This window comes from Nomascus leucogenys, chromosome 1a, assembly GCF_006542625.1.
Source record: "Nomascus leucogenys isolate Asia chromosome 1a, Asia_NLE_v1, whole genome shotgun sequence".
In the NCBI taxonomy this organism is placed as follows: domain Eukaryota; kingdom Metazoa; phylum Chordata; class Mammalia; order Primates; family Hylobatidae; genus Nomascus; species Nomascus leucogenys.
The window spans coordinates 5,506,060-5,529,619 of NC_044381.1; the positions used below are offsets into that span (position 1 = coordinate 5,506,060).

Here is a 23,560-nt window from a genome sequence, read left to right on the forward strand (position 1 = left end):
TTTTAGTAGAGTATTTTTAGTAGAGATGGGGTTTCACCATGTTGGCCAGGCTGGTATCAAACTGCTGACCTCAGGTGATCCGCCTGCCTTGGCCTCCCAAAGTGCTGGGATTACAGGTGTGAGCCACTGCTCCCAGCCTGTCTGCTTCATTTCTTACAGAGGGAACGGAGAGATAGATATGCATTTGCAGATATACATGTATATGTGTATATGTATACATGTACATGTAAGTGTATATACATATACGTACACACATAAATAGATGTAGTCCCTGACACATGATTTCTGGTCATAAGGGAGTCCTTGGTAGCTTGATTGAAGATGTAGCCGGAAGGCTATGTTGCCTGTCATCTGTCCCTTTCTGCCTTTTCCTGACTCAGATTCTCAGAGTTGGAAAAAACTCAGAGCATATCCAATAAAATCTTCAGCTCTAATGCAAGAATCACATCTCTTAAAGGTGCTTGCTTAAACATCCCTCATGGTGTGGGCTTTGGAGGGTAGGGGTAGTATGGGAGGCTTTCGGCCTCAGGAACATTTATTTAGGAAGTGTTTATTGAGCCCCAGTATGTGCAAGGCTTTGTATGGGGGTGGGTGTAATATATGTGAGAAGCTGGTTGCCCCTGCTCTCATGGAGCTTGTTATCTAAGTAGGATGTTACTAAGTTTAAGTAACTTGAAATAGGAAGGATTGAGTATTGTACAGGGGCTCAGTGGAGTTCAGAGCAGACACTTCCCTGAAAGTTACAAAGGAAGGCAGGTTTTCTGGATCTGATCTGGACAGATAGGATTGAGATGGTGGCTGCGGAAATCATTGTTTGCAAAATAAACACTTTTTTTTTTAAAGAAAGTTTATTTTAGAATCGGGGTTACATGTGCATGTTTGTTACATGGATATATTGCCTGCTTGTGGGGATTGGGCTTCTAGTGTACCCATTATCCAAATAGTGAACATTGTGCCCAATAGGTAATTTTTCAACCTCCCACAATCTTCCTCCTTTTCGAGTCCCCAGTGTTTGTTATTTCCATGTTTGCGTCCATGTGTATCCATTGTTCAGCTCCCACTTATAAGTAAGAACATGCAGTATTTGATTTTCTGTTTCTGAATTAGTTGTCTTAGGATAATGGCCTCTAGCTCCATGTTGCTGCAAAGGACATTATTTCATGTTTTTTTTTTTTTTTGGAGACAGAGTCACTCTGTCATGAGTGCAGTGGTGTGATCATGGCTCACTGTAGCCTCAACCTCTTGGGCTCAGGTGATCCTCTCACGTTAGTTTCCTGAGTAGCTGGGACTACAGATGTGTACCACAGCATCTAGTTGGTTTTTAAAATTTTTTTCATAGAGATGGGGGTCTTGTCTATGTTGCCGAGGCTGGTCTTGAACTCCTGGACTCAAGCAGTCCACCTGCCTCAGCCACCTAGAGTGCTGGGATTACAGGCATGAATCACCATGCCCGGCCTGATTTCATTCTTTTTTATGGCTGTGTAGTATTCCATAGTGTATATATACCACATTTTCTTTATCCTGTGAACCATTGGTGGACACTTAGGTTAGTTCCATCACTTTGGTATTGTGAATAGTGCTGCAATAAACATACAAGTACAGGTGTCTTTTTTATATGTCTTTATAATGATGTCTTTTCCTCTGGGTAGATACCCAGTAGTGGAATTGCTGGGTCATATGGTAGTTCTATTTTTAGTTCTTTGAGAAATCTCCATATGAAGGAAACAGTTTTTAAGTCAAAAAGTTCTTTATTTTCTTTATTTTACTGAGGTAAAATCCTTAATTTGTCATGGTCATAATACTTGGCAATTAAGAGCTTGGGGTCAGTGTTGGATCTTGGTTTGAGTACGAGTTCTGCCTTTTGCGATTAGCTCTTGGTCCTTGGGCAAATTCTTTTGACTATTCTCTTCTGAGCCTCAACTTTCTCACCTGTAAAGTGGGGCCAGTACTACTGACCTCACAGGGTTATTGTGAGGACTAAATGAAATAATACTTCAAAGTGTACTGAACACTGCCTGGCACATAGGAAGAATAAATGTTAGCTGATTTTATTATTATGTAGCTTGAACCCACTGGGTATAGGTCTGCTCCCTGGCATGCCAAATCCATTCCTGCGTCTATATGGAAATTTTTCAGATACTTGAAGAGAATTATGCCTTCTGTAAAGCTCTTCTCTTAGGTGATTGTTTCAGTATTTGTGTGTTATATGTAAAGCACAGTAATTTTCAACCAGGAGCACTTTTGTTCAGTGGGGGACATCTGGGAGCATTTGGAGACTTTTTTGGATGTCACAGCTTGGCAGAGGGAAATGCTACTGGCCTCTAGTGGTTAGAATCCAAGGATGCTGCTAAATATCCTACAGGACAGCCTCCTACAACAAAGAATTATTCCATTCAAAATGTCAGTAGTGCTGATGTAGAAAAACCCTGGCCTACTTGACAGTAGTAATTAAGCCTTTTCTTTTCCCTGTATCCCTAATGATTAGGAATAGCAGCATGTGACACCAAGAAGACTGCACAAGGTTTTAGAAACAAACGAGACACAGTTCAAACTCTGTGACTTCAGGCAAATCAGTGAATCTCTTAAAACTGTCCCCTTCCTTTGCAAAGGGGTTTTAAATACTGAAAAGAATCTGAACCCCAAAGGAGGATGGTCCCGGGCTGGTGGTTATAATTGTCCAGCCACATGTATAATTTATGCTTCAGTTTTGAGGAACATGAACAATTAAGTTTATCTCATTGTACTCTTCCTTTCATTGAAGAGGAAGTAAATATTTTTTCTTGTTGCTGCTGTTTTACTCAAGGTAAAAAAGCCAACCCGTAGTTAGGTAAGATAGTTGGTGAAGACGAACGTGTACTGAGGGACAGAGCTGGAAAGAGAACGTGGTCAGCTCCTGCCTGAAGGACCTGTTCTATCTCATTTCACAGTGTGGTGGACCTGGGTGTTCCTCATCAGTATTATAAAGCAGCTGTCCAAAGTACCTCTATCCCTGGATTTCATGAGGACCGTGTCCTGCAGGGTTCAGTTTAACAGTCTCTGTATAATGTGAGGTCTAAATGGAAGAGAATCCCACCAGAATAATTGTTTAAAGTTGGAATAGCAGCAATAATGGACTTAAACAAGAGCAGTGATGGAGGAGTTAGAAGACAGGACTGCTACTACCCAGGATCCTGAGCAGGTCACGTAACTAAGCCTTAGTGTCTTCCCCTGTGAAATCGAGAGGAGTTACTTGGTCGATGGGGGAGTGCTCCATATGGCTTAAGCAGATAAGATTCTGAAAAAGAAGAGCTAAGTGGAGTTTTAATCAAAAAGGGTCCTTTAAAAGGTGCTGAGGAAGTGTGCCACAAAGAGGTCCTTTGAAAGGTAAAACATGTCTTAGTAAACCAATGCATTGTTTTGGAAATAAATCTGGCTGTTCCTAACTTGGATCTTTTAAAAGGAGGATGTGCCTCTATTTTATTTCAGCCTGGTTTGGGACCCAGAATTCTTGATGGACAACTGGCTTTGGGGCGTGACAGATAACTGTACTACTAACTGTAGATTGAATATGCCCTGTTAATAAGGAACGTACCCTTTTGTGCCTCTGATGACAAAGTATGCTTCCAATTGATGATTTTTGGCTGCCCAAAATAAGACTTCTTTTTTTTTTTTTAAAGACAAATGCCAAGAATCCTAATGACTAGTTTTCAGATACAGCGTTGTTTGGAAGCTGTTGTATAAATGCCTTGCCTTGCCTTGCCTTGCCTTTTCTTTTCTTTGTTTTGTTTTTTGTTTTTGAGACGGAGTCTCGCTCTGTCGCCAGACTGGAGTGCAGTGGCACAGTCTCGGCTCACTGAGTCTCGGCTCACTGCAAGCTCTGCCTCCCAGGTTCACACCATTCTCCTGCCTCAGCCTCCTGAGTAGCTGGGACTACAGGCGCCCGCCACCACGCCTGGCTAATTTTTTATATTTTTAGTAGAGACGGGGTTTCACCGTGTTAGCCAGGATGGTCTCGATCTCCTGACCTCGTGATCCGCCCGCCTCGGCCTCCCAAAGTGCTGGGATTACAGGCGTGAGCCACTGCGCCCGGCCTTCTTTTCTGTTCTTTTCCTCTCTCTCTCCCCTTCCCTCCCTCCCTCTCTTCCTCCCCCCTCCCCCCTTCTCCCCCTCTCCCTCTCCCCATCCCTCTCCCCCTCCTTCTCTCCCTCCCTCCCTCCCCTTCCTCTCCTTCCTCTTTTTCTCCCTTCCTCCCTTCCTTCCTCTCTTTCTCTTTCACTTTTTTTCTTTTTCTTAGAGATGGGGTCTCACTATGTTGATCAGACTGATCTCAAACTACTGGCGTCCAGTGAGCCTTCTGCCTCCCTGTCCCAAAGTGCTGAGATTACAGGCAAGAGTCACAGTGCCTGGCCATAAGTGCTACTTCAGATGGAACTATCTACCATCTTTTTTGAAAAACCAAACTTTTTATTTTGAGATAATTGTAGATTCACATGCAGTTGTAATAACTAATGCAGAAAGATCCTGTCTGTACTTTATCCAGTTTCCCCCAATGGTGATATATGGAAAAGCTGTAGCACAATATTAGAACTAGGATATTGACGTTGATACACTAAGATACAGAACATTTCTATCACTCCAAGGATTCTTCATGTTTGTTGCTCTTTTGTAGCCACACTCAGTTTCCTCCTTCCCCCGCTTCTTCCTTAACCCTTGTCAGTCTCTAATCTGTTCTTTAATTTCTGTAATTTTGTCATTTGAAGACTGCTCTATAAATGGAATTATATAGTATGTAACCTTTGGATTGGCTTTTTTCTTTTTTCTTAAATTTTATATTATAAATCTAAAAATTTTTTTAAAAAGAAAAAACTTGAAGGGCCTTGAATGAGTCCTGTATTTTTATTTTTTGTCACTACCTCTCTGGATTGGGAGTGGGTAATTTGCATGCTTGCTGCCTTCCTTGGATGTGGTAGCCATTTCTCAGACTCTCACTCTGGAATCAAACCCTGATTCGCTGTCACCCATGGTCACTGTGGTAGGCATGGTGACTGTCATCAAAAGTTGATATGGCAGTTGTTCAAATGGGTTGTTGCTGCCACGTGGGGGTGTGTGATTAGCCCGAGTTTATCTAGAGTCACTGTAAGAATTGACTTTTTTTCAGTCAGCATGATTCTCTGTAGATTTATCTAAGATGTTTTTATCAAGTTTGTTCCCTTTTGTTGCTGAGTAGTATTTCATGGTATGAAAAGATCATAAGTCTTTTTATTTACCTGTTGAAAAACATCTGGGTTGTTTCCAATTTTTGGCTATCTCAAATAAGGCTGCTATAAAAATTTGTGGACAGGTTTTTCTTTGTTTTTTATTTTTTATTTTTATTTTTTATGGTGTCTAGCTCTGTTGCCCAGGCTGGAGTGCAGTGGCACGATTTGGCTCACTGCCCCCTCCCACTCCTCGGTTCAGGCGATTCTCCCACCTCAGCCTCCCGAGTAGCTGGGATTACAGGCACCCACCACCATGCCTGGCTAATTTTTGTATTTTTAGTAGAGATGGGGTTTCAGCATGTTGGCCAGGCTGGTCTGGAACTCCTGACCTCAGGTGATCCCCCCGCCTCGGCCTCCCAAAGTGCTGGGATTACAGGTGTGAGCCACTATGCCCAGCCAGGTTTTTTTATTTTTTTATGTGAACATAGTCTTCCTTTCTCTGGAATAAATGCCCGGGAGTGTTCTTTCAGGGTTGTATGGTAGTTGCATGTTTAGTTTTTTAAGATATTCCTGCCCTGTTTTCCAGTGTGGATGTACTTTTTTTTTTTTTTGTGATGAAATCTCGCTCTGACTTCCAGGCTAGAATGCAGTGGCGCCATCTTGGCTCACTGCAACCTCTGCCTCTGGGTTCAAGCGATTCTCCTGCCTCAGCCTCCTGAGCAGCTGGGATTACAGGTGTGCACCACCACCCCTGGCTAATCTTTTAAATTTTTGGTAGAGACGGGGTTTCGCTATGTTGGCCAGGCTGGTCTCAAACTCCTGACATCAAGTGATCCTCTTGGCTCGGCCTCCCAGAGTACTGGGATTACAGGTATGAGCCACCACACTGGCCTGGATGTACCATTTTATCTTCCGATCTGTAGTGTATGAGGGATTCAGTTTCTCTGCATCCTTACTAGCATTTGGTGTTGTCACTACTTTTATTCTGATAGGTATGTAGTGATGCCTCAGGGTGGTCTTAATTTGTGTATTACAAATGACTAATGATGTCTTCAGTGAAACATCTTTCCAAGTCCTTTGTCCATTTCTAATAGGATTGTTTGTATTAACTGTTTGTTTTGTTTTGTTTTTTTGAGACAGGGTCTTGCTTTTTCATCCAGGCTTGAGTACAGTGACACGATCATGGCTCACTACTGCCTCAGCTTCCTGGGCGTAAGCAATTCTTTCATCTCAGCCCCCCAAGTAGCTGGGACTACAGGCACATGGCATCATGCCTGGCTAATTTTTTAATTTTTTGTAGAGATGGAGTCTTGCTATGTTGTCCAGGCTGGTCTTGAATTTGTGGCCTCAAACCATCTTTCTGCTTCGCCTTTCCAAGGTGTAATTCCTAAGGTATTACAGGTGTGAACCACTGTGCCTGGCCTTTCCTGTTGCTTTTGAGAGTACTTTATATATGCTAGTCTTTTGGCAGATTTGTAGTTTGTTAATACTTTCTCCCACTGTGTAGCTTGTCTTTTTATTATCTTAATATGGTTTGCAGAGGAAAATATTTTAATTTTAATGATGTAGAATTTATGATTTTTTCTTTTGCGGCAGTGCTTTTGGTGTTAAGTCTAAGAACTCTTTGCCTAGCTTTAGGTGCGAGACTTAGGTTGCGATTCTTTTTTTTTTTTTGCCCATGGAAAACCAATTGCCCAAGCATCGTTTGTTGAAACGGCATCTTTTTTCCATTTAATTGCTTTTGTGCCTTTGTACAAAATCAGCTTGGCATTTTTGTGCGGGTCTCTTTCTGGGATCTCCATTCTGTTCCACTGATTTATATGTCTGTCTCTTGCCAATACCACACAGTCTTTTTTTTTTTTTTTTTGAGCCGGAGTCTCGCTCTGTTGCCGCTGGAGTGCAGCGGTGCAATCTCTGCTCACTGCAACCTCCGCCTCCCAGGTTCAAGCGATTCTCCTGTCTCAGTCTCCTGAGCATCTGGGATTATAGGCATACGCCACCACGCCTGGCTGGTTTTGTTTTTTTTTGTATTTTTGTAGAGGCAGGGTTTCATCATGTTGGCCAGGCTGGTCTCGAACTTCTGAGCTCAAGTAATCCACCTGCCTTGGGCTCTCAAAGTGCTGGGATTACAGGTGTGAGCCACAGCTCCTGGCCAGTATATCACACAGTCTTGATTACTTACTGTAGCCATATAATGAATCTTGAAGTCGGTTAGACTGATTCCTCCCAGTTTATTTTTCAAAATCATTTTAGTTATTCTAGTTCCTTTGCCTTTCAATATAAATTTTAGAATAATCTTGTGTAATATACAAAAAAGCTTTCCAATATTTTGACAAGAATTATATTACACCTATCTGTCCATTTGGGGATAATTGTCGTCTTTATTATGTTGAGGTTTTAATCCATGAACATGATCTGTCTCTCTACTTACTTAAATCTATTTCTTTTCCCCAGATGAAATATTATAGGTTTATTTAAAACATAATTCTCATCTTGAGATGAGAAATGTTCATTTGTTCACAAAATGTTCATTTTTCAATGTTTACAAAATGTTCATTTTTTTTACTTTGTAATTTACAAATATACAGAAGTAGTTTACTTAAATTTTTATTACATATTTGTTAAGGCAGGTAACTACATAGAAAAAAATTTTGTTCTGTCTTAAGCATACTTGGGAATAAACCATTTGACAAATTGTTGCACATCTGAAACCACAGTGCATAACAAACTACAAAAAATGGTAAGTTTTGTTTTGTTTTTTTAAGACAGGGTCTTGCTCTGTCGCACAGGCTGGGGTGCAGAGGTGCGACCTTAGCCCACTGCAACCTTGAATTCCTGGGCTCAAGCAATCCTCTTGCCTCAGCCTCCTGAGTAGTTAGGACTACAGGTGTGTACCATCACAGTTGGGTAATTTTTTTCTTTTTCTTTTTCCGTTTTCCTTTTTTTTTTTTTTTTAGAGGCAGTGTTCACTGTTTTGTCCAGGCTGGTCTAGGAACTCCTGGGCTCAAGCAGTCCTCCTGTCTTGGCCTCCCAAAGTGTCAGATTTACAGGTGTTGAGCCACTGCATCTGACCAAAATGTTAAAGACATAAACAAGGCTTGTGTATCTTACTTAGGTCATAAATGTAGATCAGAAGACAAAAGTAGATTTTCCTTGTCAAAGTATGCAGCAGTTTCAGATCTTTGGCTTCCTTGTTTAGTGCTTTTAGAACCAAGACTCACCAAGCACCATTATTTAGGATATTAACACACATTTTCTGTATCTGAATTTCTTCTTCCAACATCATAATCATGATTTTTAGAAAGCAAAGAAAATTCAAGGGAATTCTAGTTTTCCCTCCCCGCAACTTAGGGATTTCATTTATACCCTTATATCCACAACTTCCAGTCACGAGCTTGGTGTTATTCTAAGTCCAGGAATATTCAAGGTGGATTTAGAATTGGAGTGATAGTAGATCCAATCACAGATCCCACCTGTTCTTTGATTTTTGTCTTTTGGATTCCTAATTTTTCTTGATTATTCACTCACAAGTTGACTCACTTCAGCACTTGACCATAATTGTAGTGCTTCCCAGGTGGACTGCTCTTCTCACTGGGGAGACAGTGTGAAAGGTAAAAAAAAAAAAGCTACTGAATTCTCTTCTGGCAGCATGGGTCATATCCACTGTTTGTGATTTAAAAGTTCTTCCTGTGGAAGGCAAGGCAGTCTGACCTGGAAAATGCAGGGTTGCACTTCTGGCACTGGAATGGGCTGTTCCCTGTGTGTTGACAATAGTGCCTGGTCACTTCATCTGAGAGGACAGATTTCCACTCATGGCCATCTCAGGCCCAGTGGTAGGGTTTCTCATCTGTGTAGGTTTGCAGGTGTTTCTTGAGGTGAGAGCTCTCTGTGTAGGTTTTGCTGCTGCCTGTGTAATCACAAGTGTGGGCAGTGATCTTTTTTGGCTTGTGCTCCTCCAGGATGCAGGAACAGAATGCCGTGAGCTCTTGGTAATGGAGCAGCGAGACCTGCAGCTACATCTGGTCGGGCAGGAAGAGTGGGAAGTTGGGCTGGGTGGCACAGAAGCCCAGGGGAGCAGCAGCACAGGGTGACAGTCCCTGCTGCTCAGCAGTTCCTTGGGACCCAGGGTCAGAATAGTCTTAGTAAAGGAGCTGCTATCTGGGGGGAAGTCGCCTTTGGGCGTTGCTGAAAGCGGGGCCTGTGCCCAGGTGGGCCTCTATGGGCCAGACGTTGGGGGCCTGCAGCTGTAGGGTGCCCCCACTGCTGGGTGGGTGCCGGCACGGCTGCCTTTGCTAACACTGAAGACCAAAGAGCTGCCAAACTCGCTCCCAGGGGCGCTCCTTGACGCTGTCCACGTGGAACTTGCCCGTCAGCCTGCCAGCCGTGGTGGAGCTTACACGGGTTAAATTCTGGGCGCAGGATCCCCACCGTGAAGTCGCCCAGGGGTCTCACGCTGTTGAAGTCCTCCAGGTTGAAGGGAGCTGTGGGAGGGGCCCAAACTCCCAGCTGTAGAGGAGGCCTCGGCCGGTGTTGCCTGGTCCCACGCCCGGATGCCCCTGGCCTGCATGGCTAGCCAAAGCGGCCGGTGGCCGGTGCACTGGTGGGGCGCTGCTCGGTGGGAGGACGATCGGCTGATGCCAGCGAGGACGCGGTGGTGGCCACTGATTCCTGCTGGGACAGCGAATTGGAAGGGATGAACTCCTGGTCCATGAGGTCATGGAACTCCTCCCATGGAATGTGGGATTGCTACCACTGAAAGCTACGCCAACTCAGCTGCTCTCCCAAGTCAGTCACCAGGTCATGGGGGTGGCTGGGAAGCACCAGGGGAAGTCACTTTATGTGGAGAGCACCTCCCACTGCTGGACGGTGTCTTCTGCTTCCCGTTGGGTGGAATGCAACATGGAGAGAGACTGGAACAGTGGGTCACTGACAGCCATGTCAGACTTGCTAGGTGGCTGCCTCATTAATGTGGGGCCCTGAAGGCCCTTGGGAGCCCGAAGCAGCAGGGGTATCTCAAAGCCAATGAAGAGGGAATAGAAAGATTAGAAATGAAGCCTCCAGCCTGGGCAACGTGGCGAGACCCTGTCTCCACAAAAAACAAAACAATAAAACAAATAAGCAAACAAACAAAACCAAAAACCTTGCCTGGTGAGGTGGCCTGCACCTATAGTCCCAGCTACTTGAGGAGGCTGAGGCAGGAGGATCACTTGAGCCTAGGAGTTCCAGGTTATAGTGAGCCGTGATCATGCTTCTGCATTCTAGCCTGGGTCTTCCAGCCTGTCTCTAAAAAGAAGAAGAAGAAGAAGAAAAAAAAAAAAAGCCAAAACCAAAAAACCCCAAATTTCCAGAGATCCTTCTTTGGATCAAATATTAACTGGAGAGAGCTTTAAATAAAAGTTTTATATACAAAAGTTTTTATAAAAGTAAACTCTTACAGAAATAGACAATCAGCAGTTTAAGTAGGTCAAGTGGCCAGGCTGTACTCTCTTTGACTCATCAGTTCCCCCATGCTATGGGCACAGGGACAGTGGGCAGGTAGCTGGTCAGGTGACTGGCAGTGGTGGGTGTAGCTGAGGGCTTTCGGGTGGTGCAGGGCATGCTGGTGGATGGAGGAGGGGTGAGAAGGGCATTTGGCCATTGTTGGTGCTGCAACTGCCTGCCACTACGTACCCCTGCCTTTGTTCCCCAGAGGCCAGCAGCTGTGCTTGCCTTCTCAGTTTGGGGAACTCAGAGTCTTTATTTCTTTTGTTGCTGTTATATAGTTTTCAGCATACGAGTACAGTACATGTTTTGTTAGAATTATTTGTAAATATGTTTTTTTTTTTGGAGCAATTGTAAATGGTGTATCATATTTTAAATTTTAGTTTCTGTGTTCATTATTAGTATGTAGAAATACCATTGGGGTTTGCGTGTGTGTGTGTGTGTGTGTGTGTGTGTGTGTGTATGTTTATCTGGTGTCTTCTGGCATTGCTGAATTTATTTAGGAGGTTTTTTTTTTCCCTTGTCATTTCCTTGGAATTTATTTTCTATGTAGCTGGTCATGTTGTCTACAAATAGTAACAGTTTGATTTCTTCATTTTTGATATGTACGCCTTTTATTTCCTTCTGCCTTATTGCACTGGCTAGAATTTCTAGCACCATGTTAAGTAAAATGAGTGGGAGGGAACATCCTTGCCTTGTTCCCTATCTTAGGGGGAAAGCATCCCCCTAAGTTTGTTAGCTATATGTTTTATGTAGATTTTAAAAAGTCAAGTTAAGAAAGTAATCTTTTATTACAATTTTTCTAAGTGTTTTTTTAAACAATGAATGAGTGTTGTATTTTGTCCAATGCTTTTTTTGCACCAGTTGATGTGACCATGTGATTTTTCTTCTTCAGCCTATAAATATGGTGTATTGCCTTGATTGATATTTAAATATTGAACCAGCCTTGCATTCCTGGAATAGTTTCTACTTGATCTGCACACACACACACACACATGCATATACATATATCTATATATTGCTGAATTTTATTTGCTAATATTTTGTTAAGTATTTTTGTTTGTATGTTCATGAGCAATATTGGTCTTTAGTTTTTTTTTGTGTGCTGCTTTGGTCTGGTTTTGGTATCAGGGTAGCGCTAGTTTAAATTAAATCAATTGGAAAGTTTCCTGTTTTCTGAAAGAGATTGTGTAGAATTGTTTTTAATTCTTTAAATGTTTGGTAGAATTTCATATAGGCCAAGAGATTTCCTTTTTGGGAGTTTTTAGATTATACATTTCACTTCCTGAATGTTTATAGGGCTATTCAAGTGATGTATTTTGTATGTGTAAGTTGTGGTAGTTTGTGTTTTTTGAAGAAGTGGTCCATTTCATCTAACTTGTTGAATTAATATGTGTAGAGTTTACACTGTTTTCTTATCACCCTTTTGATGTCTGCAGGATCTGTAGTGATATCTCCTGTTTTATTCCCGATATTGCTAATTGTGTGTGTCTATCGGGGCGTGGGGGTGTCTTGTCTGTGTCCTCACCTTTTTGTTCAGTCTTGCTGGACATTGTCAATTTTATTGATCTCTTTAAAGACCCGGTTCTTTGTTTCTCTGATTTTTCTATCTTGCTTTTCTGTTTTCAATTTTATTTGTCTGTTCTTTATTATTTCCTTCCTTCACTTGCTTTCAGTTTATTTTGCTCTTTTTCTAAGTGTTTGAGGTGGAGCTTAGATTATTGGGAACTTTTTCTGTTTCCTAGTGTATGCATTTAAAGCAATTACATTTTTCTCTCAACATTGCCTTAGTTGTATCCTATAAATTTTGGTATATTTCATTTTAATTTTCATTTAGGTCAATGTAATTTTTATTTTCTTTGAAACTCCTACGCTTTGACCTATCGGTTTTTTTTTTTTTTTTTTTTTTTTTTGAGACAGAGTTTCACTCTTGTTGTCCAGGCTGGAGTGCAATGGCGTGATCTCAGCTCACCGCAACCTCTGCCACCTGGGTTCAAGTGATTCTCCTGCCTCAGCCTCCCGAGTAGCTGGGATTACAGGCATGCACCACCACACCTGGCTAATTTTGTATTTTTCGTAGAGACAGGGTTTCTCCATGTTGGTCAGGTTGGCCTCAAACTCCTGACCTCATGTGATCTGCCTGCCTCAGCCTCCCAAAGTGCTGGGATTACAGGCGTGAGCCACCGCACCTGGCAGCTATTGGTCATTTAAAAGTCTGTTGTTTAGTTTCCATGTGTTTGGATATTTTCTGCTATTGATTTTAATTTCATTCCATTATGGTCAGAAAACATTCTGTGTATGATTTCAGTTCTTTTAAATTTATTGAGTTTTTTTTAATGGCCGAAGATATAGTCTATCTCGGTGTATATTCTATGGACACTTAGAACAAACATATATTCTTCTCTTGTTGGGTGGAGTGCCCTATAAATGTTGATTAGATCCTATTGGTTCATGGTGGTGCTGAGTTCTTCTTTGTCCTTGCTGATTTTTCTGTCTAGTTCTATTGATTATTGAGAGAGGGGTCTCTGACAATAATTGTGGATTTGTCTCTTGTTCATTTCTATCAATTTTTCTTTGCATATTTTACAGCTTTGTTTGATACACTTAGGATTGCTACATCCTTTTAGTGCTACATTGACTCTTTTATTATATAATGTATCACTCTGTCTCTAGTATTTTTTAATTTTTTTTTTTTTTTAAGACAGGGTCTCCCTCTTTCATCCAGGCTGGGGTGCAATGGTGTGATCTCGCCTCATTGCCACCTCCACCTCCTGGGCTCAAGTGATCCTCCTATTTCAGCCTCCCAAGTAGCTGGGGCTACAGGTGTGCGCCACTATGCCTGGCTAATTTTTGTATTTTTTATAGAGACAGGGTTTTGCCGTGTTGCCCAGGCTGGTCTTGGAACTCCTGAGCTCAAGTGATCCACCTGCCTCGGCCTTCCAGTGTGCTGGGATTATAGGCATGAGCCACTGTTGAGTAGTTTTTTAGGGTGAAAGAAATGCTCTAGTAAAATAGGGATAGAGAGGGATTACTTTCTTCCATTGTGTTCATGAGGACTAGTATTGAAGAGTTCAGATATAAATAAGAAACTTGAAACACAGTAAAAACAGCATAAATCAGAGAATTAGGTTGCCCTTGATTGTGAAAATTATCACAATCAAGGGCAATGTAGATTTTCATATAAGCAAAGCATGATATCTAGAAAAAATTGAAGATACAGGGCAAAGAAGTTTTTGGTTTCATTTTTATATTATAAAAGTAATGCATGTTTGTTTGGGGGGACAACTCTTAATGATTTAAAACTGAAAGTAATCTGTGCAGGTTACATCCTTTATTGCCTCTGGCTACTTAACTCTTCCTGTGTCACTCACCAATCATACTCCCAAGAAGCAGTCTTCCAGACCGTTTTCTGTAGTGTACTTTTTTTTTTAAAGCACAAGAATATTGTCATTATTCCATTGCAGTATATGAGCTTCCTAAGGTGTTTTTTTTTTAATGGGTATAGACTGTTCTATAATACAGACATACCAATTTATTTAGCCATTCCCTTAGCTATAGATACTCAGTAATCTTCAGTGTTTGTCATTAAATAAAGCAGCAGTGAAGTTTTCTTATGTATATCCTAGCATTCTTCTATTTCCATAGGATACAGTCATAGATGTGAAATTGCTTGGCTAGAGACTATGCTTTTTTTTTTTTTTCTCTTTTTTTTTAAATGGAGTCTTGCTTTGTCACCAGGCTGGAATGCAGTGGCAAGATCTTGGCTCACTGCAACTTCCGCCTCCTGGATTCAAGCAATTCCCCTGCCTCAGCCTCCCAAGTAGCTGGGGCTACAGGCATGTGCCACCATGCCCAGCTAATTTTTTGTGTTTTAGTAGAGACGGGGTTTCACGAAGTTGGCCACGCTGGTCTCGATCTCCTGACCTTGTAATCCGCCCGCCTCGGCCTCCCAGAGTGCTGGGATTATAGGCGTGAGCCACTGTGCCCGGCCGAGACTATGCTTTTTAAAAAAGAAAAACAAAAAATGGAATGTGAGATCGAATCAAAATATATGAAATTAACTGGCAAGATAGCCTTTCCCGTAATTGATATTTCTTCCCTGTATTGATATCTTCTTTTACTTTTTCTCTTGAGACACCTTTTTTTTTTTTTTTGGCATTTCTGTGTCATGAAATTAGAGACGTGATTGGGTTTTTTCTTTGCTTTTCGTTTTTTTGTTTGTTTTCAAGATGGAGTCTCACTCTGTCGCCCAGGCTGGAATGTAGTGGCGTGATCTTGGCTCACTGCAACTTCCACCTCCTGGGTTCAAGCGATTCTTGTGCCTCAGCCTCCCAAGTAGCTGGGATTACAGATATGCACCACCAGTATGCCCAGCTAATTTTTGTGTTTTTGGTAGAGATGGGGTTTCACCATGTTGGCCAGGCTGGTCTCGAACTCCTGGCGTCAAGTGATCCTCTAGTGATCTGCCTGCCTTGGCCTTCCAAAGCGCTAGGATTACAGGCCTGAGCCACTGCATCCTGCCGCTTTTCGTATTTTTAAAGGTATTTTTTCTTTCACTTTGTTTTTTATGTTTTTAAGTAAATTTTTACTAAAGCATACCATATATTAAGAAAAGTGTATAACCAATAAATGTACAGTTTGATGAATTATTACTGTGGACATACCCATGTAGCTATTACCCATGAAAAGAAACAGAGTGTACCAGCATCCTCCCATGCTTGTGCCCAGCCACACCATTCCCTCCCACTGCCAAGGTAAGCATTAAACTTTTAACACCATGGATTAGGTTTCTAAAATATTAACTATAATTTTTGTAAATGGAATCATATAGTATGTAATTGTTTGTGTGCCTGGCCTCTTTAGCTCTGTTGTGTTTGTGACAGATCTCCATGTTGTAGCAGCAGTAGTTTGTTGACTTTCTTTACTGCGTCATGTTATTCTGTTTTTTTAATGTGCCACAGTTTAGTTTTGATGAAAATTTGGCTTGTTTCCATTTTTAACTATTAAAAACAGTGATACCAAGAATATTCTTGTACAGTCTTTTGGTGCACATATATATATATTTCTCTTGCCTGAATGCTGGATCATAGGGTGTGCCTATGTTTAGTTTTCCCAAGTGGTTGTACAAAGCGACTGTAAATATATCTGAGGTCTAGTTACTCTACATCCTATTAAGCGCTTGGTATTGCCAGTCTGTTTAATTTTAACCAATTTTGTAGGTGTATTGTAGTCATTCATTGTGGTTTTAATTTATATTACCCTGTGACTAATGAGATTGAGCACCCTTTCTTTTGCTTTCATTGTTTTTAATGATCACAAATAATTGTAGGTATTTAGTATTTATTGGGCACAGTGTGATATTTTGATACATGTGTACAATATATAATGATAAAATCAGGATAGTTAGCATATCCATCACCTCAAACATTTCTTTGTGCTGAAAACATTCAAAATCTTTTCTAGCTATTTGAAAATATACACCAGCGGGCAACATAGCAGACCCCATCTCCACAAAAATAAAAATAAAAAATTAGCCAGGTGTGGTGGTGCACACCTACAGTCCCAGCTACTCAGGAGGCCGAAGTGGGAGGATCACTTGAGCCCAGGAGTTGGAGGTTGCAGTGAGTCATGATCACACCACTGCACTGGGCGATAGAGCAAAACCCTGTATCTTTGAAAAAAAAAAAGAAAAAAGAAAATATACAGTAAGTTATTGTTAATTATAGTCACTCTATAGTGCTATAGAACATTAGAACTTATTTCTCTTATCTACCTGTACTTTTTTCTTTGTTAACCAGCCTTTGGCTATCCTTCCTTCTCCCCTGTCTTTCCCCGTCTCTAGTAACCACTGTTCTGTCCTCTACTTGCTGTGGGATCATCTTTTTTAGCTTCCACAAGATACGTGGTATTTATCTTTCTGTGTCTGGCTTATCTTACTTAACATAATGTCCTCCAAAAGCCTCTTCATGTTGCTGCCAGTGACAGAATTTCGTTCTTTTTTAATGGCTAAATAGTATTCCGTTATGTATGTGTTTGTGAATAGTGGTTTAATAAACCTGAGAGTGCAGATATCTCATTGACATTGATTTCTTTCCTTTTGGTATATACCTAGTAATGGGATTGCTGGATCATATGGTAGTTCAATTTTAGTTTTTGAGGAATATCCATACTGTTTCCCATAATGGGTATACTAATTTACATTTCCACCAACAGTGTATTTAAGTTCCTTCTTTTTGTATCCTTGCCATCATTTGTTATTTTTTGTCTTTTTAATAATTGCCATTCTAACTGGGGTGAGATGATATCTCATTGTGGTTTTGATTTGCATTTCTCTGATAATTAGTGATGCTGAGCACTTTTTCATATACCTGTTGGCCGTTTGTATGTCTTTTGAGGGATGTCTATTCAGCTTTTTTGCTGACTTTTAAAATTGGATTATTTGTATTTTTGTGTGTGTGCTGTTGAGTTCCTTGTATATTCTGGTTATTAATCCCTTGTTGGATGGATAGTTTGTATTTTTCTTTCATAGCTTCACTCCAAGGGTTTCCTTTGCTGTGCAGAAGCTTTTTAGTTTGTTGTAATCCCTTTTGCTTTTGCCTAGTTTTTCTTTTGTTGCCTATGCTTTTGAGGTCTTCTCCAGAAAATATTTGCCCAGAATAAACGTCCTGTAATGTTTCCCTAATGTTTTCTTCTAGTAGTTTCATAGTATTGGATCTTACATTTAAGTCTTTAAGTTCATTTTTTTTTAATATGATGAGAGTAGGCATCTAGTTCCTTTCTTCTGCATATGGCTATAGTTTTACCAGCACCATTATGTATATTTTTAAATTTTAGAAATAGAGACGAGGTTTCACTATATTGTGCAGGCTGGTCTCAATCTCCTGGGCTCAAACGATCCTCCTGCCTTGGCCTTCTAAAAGCCTGGGATTACAAAGTTTGTAGTATATTTCAGAGTCACGTAGTGTAATGCCTCTTGCTTTGTTCTTTTTTTCTCAGAATTGCTTTGGCTGTTAAAGGTCTTTTGCGGGTCCATATGAATATTAGGATTTTTTTTTCTGTTTCCGTAAATAGTGTCATTGGTATTTTGATAGGAATTGCATTGAATCTGTAGATAAAGATGGAATGTGTTTCCATTTTTTTTTGTGTCCTCAATTTTTTTGACCAGGGTTTTATGGTTTTCCTTTTAGAGAACTTTCACCTCCTTGGTTAAATTTATTTCTAGGTATTTTATGTTTTTTTGTGGTTCTTGTAAATGCGATTGCTTATTGATTTCTTTTTCTGCTAATTCATTGTTAGTATATAAGAATGTTACTGATTTTTGTGTATTGATTTTATATCTTAGAACTACTGAATTTGTTTATCAGTTCTAGGAGTTTATGGCAGTACTTTAACAGTTTTCCATGTATAAGATCATGTTGTCTGCAAACGGGAACAGTTTAACTTCCTCCTTCCTGATTTGGATGCCCTTTATTTCTTTGTCTTGCCTAATTGCTTTGGCTAGGATAGGACTTCCAGTACTGTGTTCAGCGGGAGTGGTGATAGTAGGCATCCTTGAGTTGTTCCAGATCTTAGAGGAAAAGCTTTAAAATTTCCCCCATTTGATCTAATTAAACTAAAGAGCTTCTGCACAGCAAAAGAAACTACCATCAGAGTGAACAGGCAGTCTACAGAATGGGAGAAAATTTTTGCAATCTACCCATCTGACAAAGGGCTAATATCCAGAATCTACAAAGAACTTAAACAAATTTACAAGAAAAAATCAAACAACCCCATCAAAAAGTGGGCAAAGGATATGAACAGACACTTCTCAAAAGAAGACATTTATGCAGCCAACAGACAGATGAAAAAATGCTCATCATCACTGGCCATCAGAGAAATGCAAATCAAAACCACAATGAGATACCATCTCACACCAGTTAGAATGGTGATCATTAAAAAGTCAGGAAACAACAGGTGCTGGAGAGGATGTGGAGAAATAGGAACACTTTTACACTGTTGGTGGGACTGTAAACTAGTTCAGCCATTGTGGAAGACAGTGTGGCGATTCCTCAAGGATCTAGAACTAGAAATACCATTTGACCCAGCCATCCCATTACTGGGTATATACCCAAAGGATTATAAATCATGCTGCTATAAAGACACGTGCACACGTATGTTTATTGTGGCACTATTCACAATAGCAAAGACTTGGAATCAAACCAAATGCCCATCAATGATAGACTGGATTAAGAAAATGTGACACATATACACCATGGAATACTATGCAGCCATAAAAAATGATGAGTTCCTGTCCTTTGTAGGGACATGGATGAAACTGGAAACCATCATTCTCAGCCAACTATTGCAAGAACAGAAAACCAAACACTGCATGTTCTCACTCATAGGTGGGAATTGAACAATGAGAACACTTGGACACAGGGTGGGGAACATCACACACCAGGGCCTGTCATGGGGTGGGGGGAATGACGAGTTAATGGGTGCAGCACACCAACATGGCACACGTATACATATATAACCAGCACGTTGTACACATGTACCCTACAACTTAAAGTATAATAATAAAAAAAATAGAATAAAATAAAATTTCCCCCATTCAGTATGTTAGCTGTGAGCTTGTCATATATGGCCTTTATTGTGTTGAGGTGTGTTCTTTCTATACCTAACGTAAGAGTTTTTATCATGAGGGGGTTTTGAAATTAAAAAAAATTTTTTTTAGAGATAGGTCTGACTTTGTTGCCCATGCTGAAGTGCAGTGATACAATCATAGTTTACTGCAACCTTGAACTCCTGGGCTCAAGCAATCTTTCCGGCCTGGTCTCCCTACAGGTGTGTGCCACCATGCCCGGCTTTTGTATTTTTTGTAGAGATGGGGGTCTCACTTTGTTGCTCAGGCTGGTCTCCAACTCCTGGGCATGATCATCCTCCGGCCTTGGCTTCCCAAAGTGTTGGGATTCTAGGCGTGAGCCACAGTGCTTAGCCTCCTATCCTTTTGAAAATTGTTTTCTGGTTGATTTGTGTATCCTTTTTTTCTTCCTGTCTTATTGTTTATCATTGCAGTTTGATGGTTTTCTATAGTGATAAGGTTTGATTTTTTTCTCTTTGTCCTTTGTGTATTTGTTCTACCGGTGAGTTTTATACTTCCGTGTGTTTTCATGATAGTGATTATCATTTTCTCATTTCTAGATGTAGGACATTCTTGAGCATTTCTTTTAAGGCCTGGCTAATAGTAATGAATTTCCTCAGTTTTTGCTTGTCTGGGAAAGACTTCATTTCTGAAGAATAGCTTTTTTGGGTATAGTGTTCTTGGTTGACATTTTGTTTTTCCTTCAGCATTTTGAATATATCGTCTTATTCTCTCATGGTCTATAAGATTTCTCTGGAGAAATCTGTTTTTAGTGTAATGAAGATTTCCTTGTATTAACTTGACGCCTTTTTCTCTTGCTCTTTTTAGAATTCTCTTTTTATCTTTGACTTTTGACAGTTTAACTATAATATGCCTTGGGAAGACCCTTTTGGGTTGAATCTATTTCGGAACCTTTGAGCTTCCTGGATCTGTATGTTCATACCTCTTATTAGACTTGGGAGCTTTTCAGCTATTTCATTTGGCAGGCTTTCTGTGCTTTCTTTTTTCTCCTCCTGGAACTTTCATAACACGAACATTTGTTTGCTTAATGATTTCCTGTGAGTCTTGTAGGTGTTCTCATTTCATTTTCATTCTCATTTCTTATTTCTTTGAGTAGGTAATTTCAAATGACTTATCTTCAAGTTCAGAGATTTGTGTCTTATGCTTGATCATGTCTGCTATTTTAGTTATATTTATTTCATTCATTGAAGTCTTAAGGTGCAGTATTTCTGTGTATTTTTAAAAAATCATTTGTATCCCTTTGTTGATTTTTTTTAACATATTGCAAATTTTAAAATTTACCCAGGAAGCATCAGATCTGGCCCAGTGGGGTGGGGTAGGGGTAGGTGGAGTGGCTCCATCTTCATTTGGCACCATGCTGAAAGGTACAGTAGCCGCTTAAAGCCCCACTTGAGGATGTTGGGCCACTGGTCTAGGGTGTATCCTCAGGGGAAAAGGGGAGTTTTTGCTGCTTGTTCCTGGAGCAAGACACACTCCAGCCATAGTTCTAATTCCAAGATGGTGTAGCGCAGGCCACAGGGAGTTGGGCATGGTGTTGACTCCTTCTCTGTGGGGAGCACAGCTATGTATGTATACTCCAGGCAGCTTAGGCCTATGAGGACTGCAGGGTTTCTCAGTGGTGAGGTCTGTAAGAGTCCAAGGTATTGATAGGGATCGCTAGGATCCTCTTCCTTACTTCCTTGCAGCAGGGAGAAGTCCTTTTGGTTCCCAGCTGATCCTGATTGGGGATTGGGGTGTTAGAAGCTTGGCATTTCCTTCTGCTCTTTCTGTGGTCATCTCGAGTTTCTTTTATAAACTCTTCTGATGCACTCTGGCACCCTTCCTCAGTTATTTGTGTTAAAGTCTACTTGTTTAATTGTTGTTTTGGCTGTCTTTGTGAAGGATTTCTAGCTGGCCATCTTAATCTGAGCACCTTTTCTTTGATGTGTTGGTAAGTTGGATATCCTCTTTTATGAAGTCTCCATTCAGATATTTTGCTCATTTTTCTGTCTTTTTCTTATTTGTTGATTCATTGGTATATTCTGGATGTGTTAAAGGATTGCACATATCTTATTCCACTCCGTGACTTGTCTTTTGACACTTTCAGTGTAGTCTTTTGATAAACAGTATTTCATGGTTTTAATATCCAATTTATAAATCTTGCCTATCCTTTTACCATGAAGACATTCTCTGTGAACTTTAAAGTCTTCTGTTTTAAAATATAAACTCTGTGTTACATTTAGCAAACTGATTTGCCATTCTTTTTAAAATACAGTTTGACTGAGAAATAGATACCAAATTTTATCAGGTGCTTTTTCTGGAATACTTAAGCCAGTTGAATTTTTCCCCCTGTTTATATAATATTATATTTAATTAATTTTGTAGTTTTCCTTGTGCTTTATCTGCAGCCCTTTTTGGGATGCACCTTTCTTAATCACAGTAGTAATTTTAAAAATGTGTAATTTAAGAATAACATACTTTCTGAGATGTTATTTAAGATTTTTCATCTGTTCTCATTAAATGAGATTAGCTTGTAATTCAGATGTTTTTTAATGATGTTTTTAACTATACTACAATAGCCATCCCATTCTTTTTTGTACTTTGGGTAACATAATAATAATAATAATTATTATTTTTTTTGAGACAAAGTCTCGCTCTGTCGCCCAGGCTGGAGTGCAGTAGCGTGATCTCAGCTCACTGCAAGCTCGGCCTCCCAGGTTCACCCCATTCTTCTGCCTCAGCCTCCCGAGTAGCTGGGACTACAGGCGCTTGCCACCATGCCGGCCAATTTTTTTGTATTTTTGGTAGAGATGGGGTTTCACCGTGTTAGCCAGGATGGTCTTGATCTCCTAACCTCGTAATCCACCTGCCTCGGCCTCCCAAAGTGCTGGGATTACAGGTGTGAGCCACTGTTCCTGGCCAATAATTATTCTTTTTCTTTAAATGTTAAGGAAAAAAACTTCCAGTGACTTCATCAGCGCCCTTTTCTGTTTATTATTTGAAAAAAATTCTCGTTGTCTTCTATTTAGGTCCTTTTGTGTCCTTTTATTTGTTTTGGTTTGTCATTTTTTACATAGCTTCCTATCTAAATTCCAAATATATTGGTAACTAATGGAGAATCGTTTACCATAAAGCTCTTAATCTTTGTAATTAATTATGTATTTTTTATTTTTGATTTTATTGAGTCCCATCTTATTTCCTTTTACAAATAAATAAAGTGGTTGATTTGTGTTGTATGTTCTCAGTTAATTGGCTTGATTTTTTTTTAACCTTTTTTTTTTTGAGACAGGGTCTCGCTCTGTCATCCAGGCTGCAGTTTAGTGGCTCCATCATGGCTCACTTCAGCCTCAACCTCTTGGGATCAAGGGATCCTCCTGCCTGAGCTCTCCCCCAACCCTGCCCCGCGAGTAGCTGGGACTGGGGCTACAGGTGTGCGCCACCATGCCTGGCTAATTTTTGTATTTTTTGTAGGGACAGGGTTTTGTCATGTTGCCCATGCTGGTCTCGAACACCTGGGCTCAAGTGATTTGCCCGCCTCAGCCTTCCAAAGTGCTGGGATTATAGGTGTGAGCCACCACACCCAGCTTTATTTTTTATTTTCTTTTTCTCTTCTTTTGAGATTATCATTTTTCCTTACTGTTTGGCTTGTAATTTTGTTTCATTTCTAAACTGTCAGTTCATTTTGCTCTTGCTTTTTAAGATTTTTTTTTTTTTTTTTTGAGACAGAATTTGGCTTTTGTTGCCTGGGCTGGAGTGTAGTGGCGCAATCTCGTCTCACTGCAACCTCGGCCTCCTAGGTTGAAGCTATTCTCGTGACTCAGCCTCCCAAGTAGCTGAGATTACAGTCCCCTACCACCATGCCCAGCTATTTTTTGTGTTTTTAGTAGAGACAGAGTGTCACCATGTTGGCCAGGCTGGTCTTGAACTCCTGACCTCAGGTGATCCACCTGCCTCGGCCTCCCATAGTGCTGGGATTACAGGCATGAACCACCTCGTCTGGCCCAGTTTCTAAGATTTTTAGAGTGATAAATTTTTCTTTGGTAGAGTCTCATATATTTTGATGAAATTTTTATTTCTATACAAGACATTTTATTATGTTGTGCATTTTTTTTCTTGACCTCAGTATAATTTAGGAAAGATATTTGGTTCTTTACATTAAAATATTTTTTATTTATCACATTGTATATAATGACGCACATAATAGAAATAACATACATATTTCCAAGTGAGTGGATATCTTAATTTATTCCGAGAATTGAGTATGTGTTTGTAATGTCTA

The 23,560-nt window shown here is 40.4% G+C and overlaps 1 protein-coding gene across 2 annotated transcripts in view; it reads left to right on the forward strand.

The window, feature by feature from the left end:
• The window catches only part of RCL1 (RNA terminal phosphate cyclase like 1), a 68,257-nt gene that overhangs the window by 2,351 nt on the left and 42,346 nt on the right, over positions 1-23,560 (forward strand). Inside the window, exon 1 of one of the 2 annotated variants that reach the window (XM_030809344.1) lies at positions 21,995-21,998. The exons of the other annotated variant lie outside the window; for it this stretch is intronic. The gene's annotated coding sequence lies outside the window, so the exon portion shown is untranslated. Of the gene's footprint in view, positions 1-21,994; positions 21,999-23,560 lie in introns of those variants that run through there. 2 annotated transcript variants of the gene reach the window in all.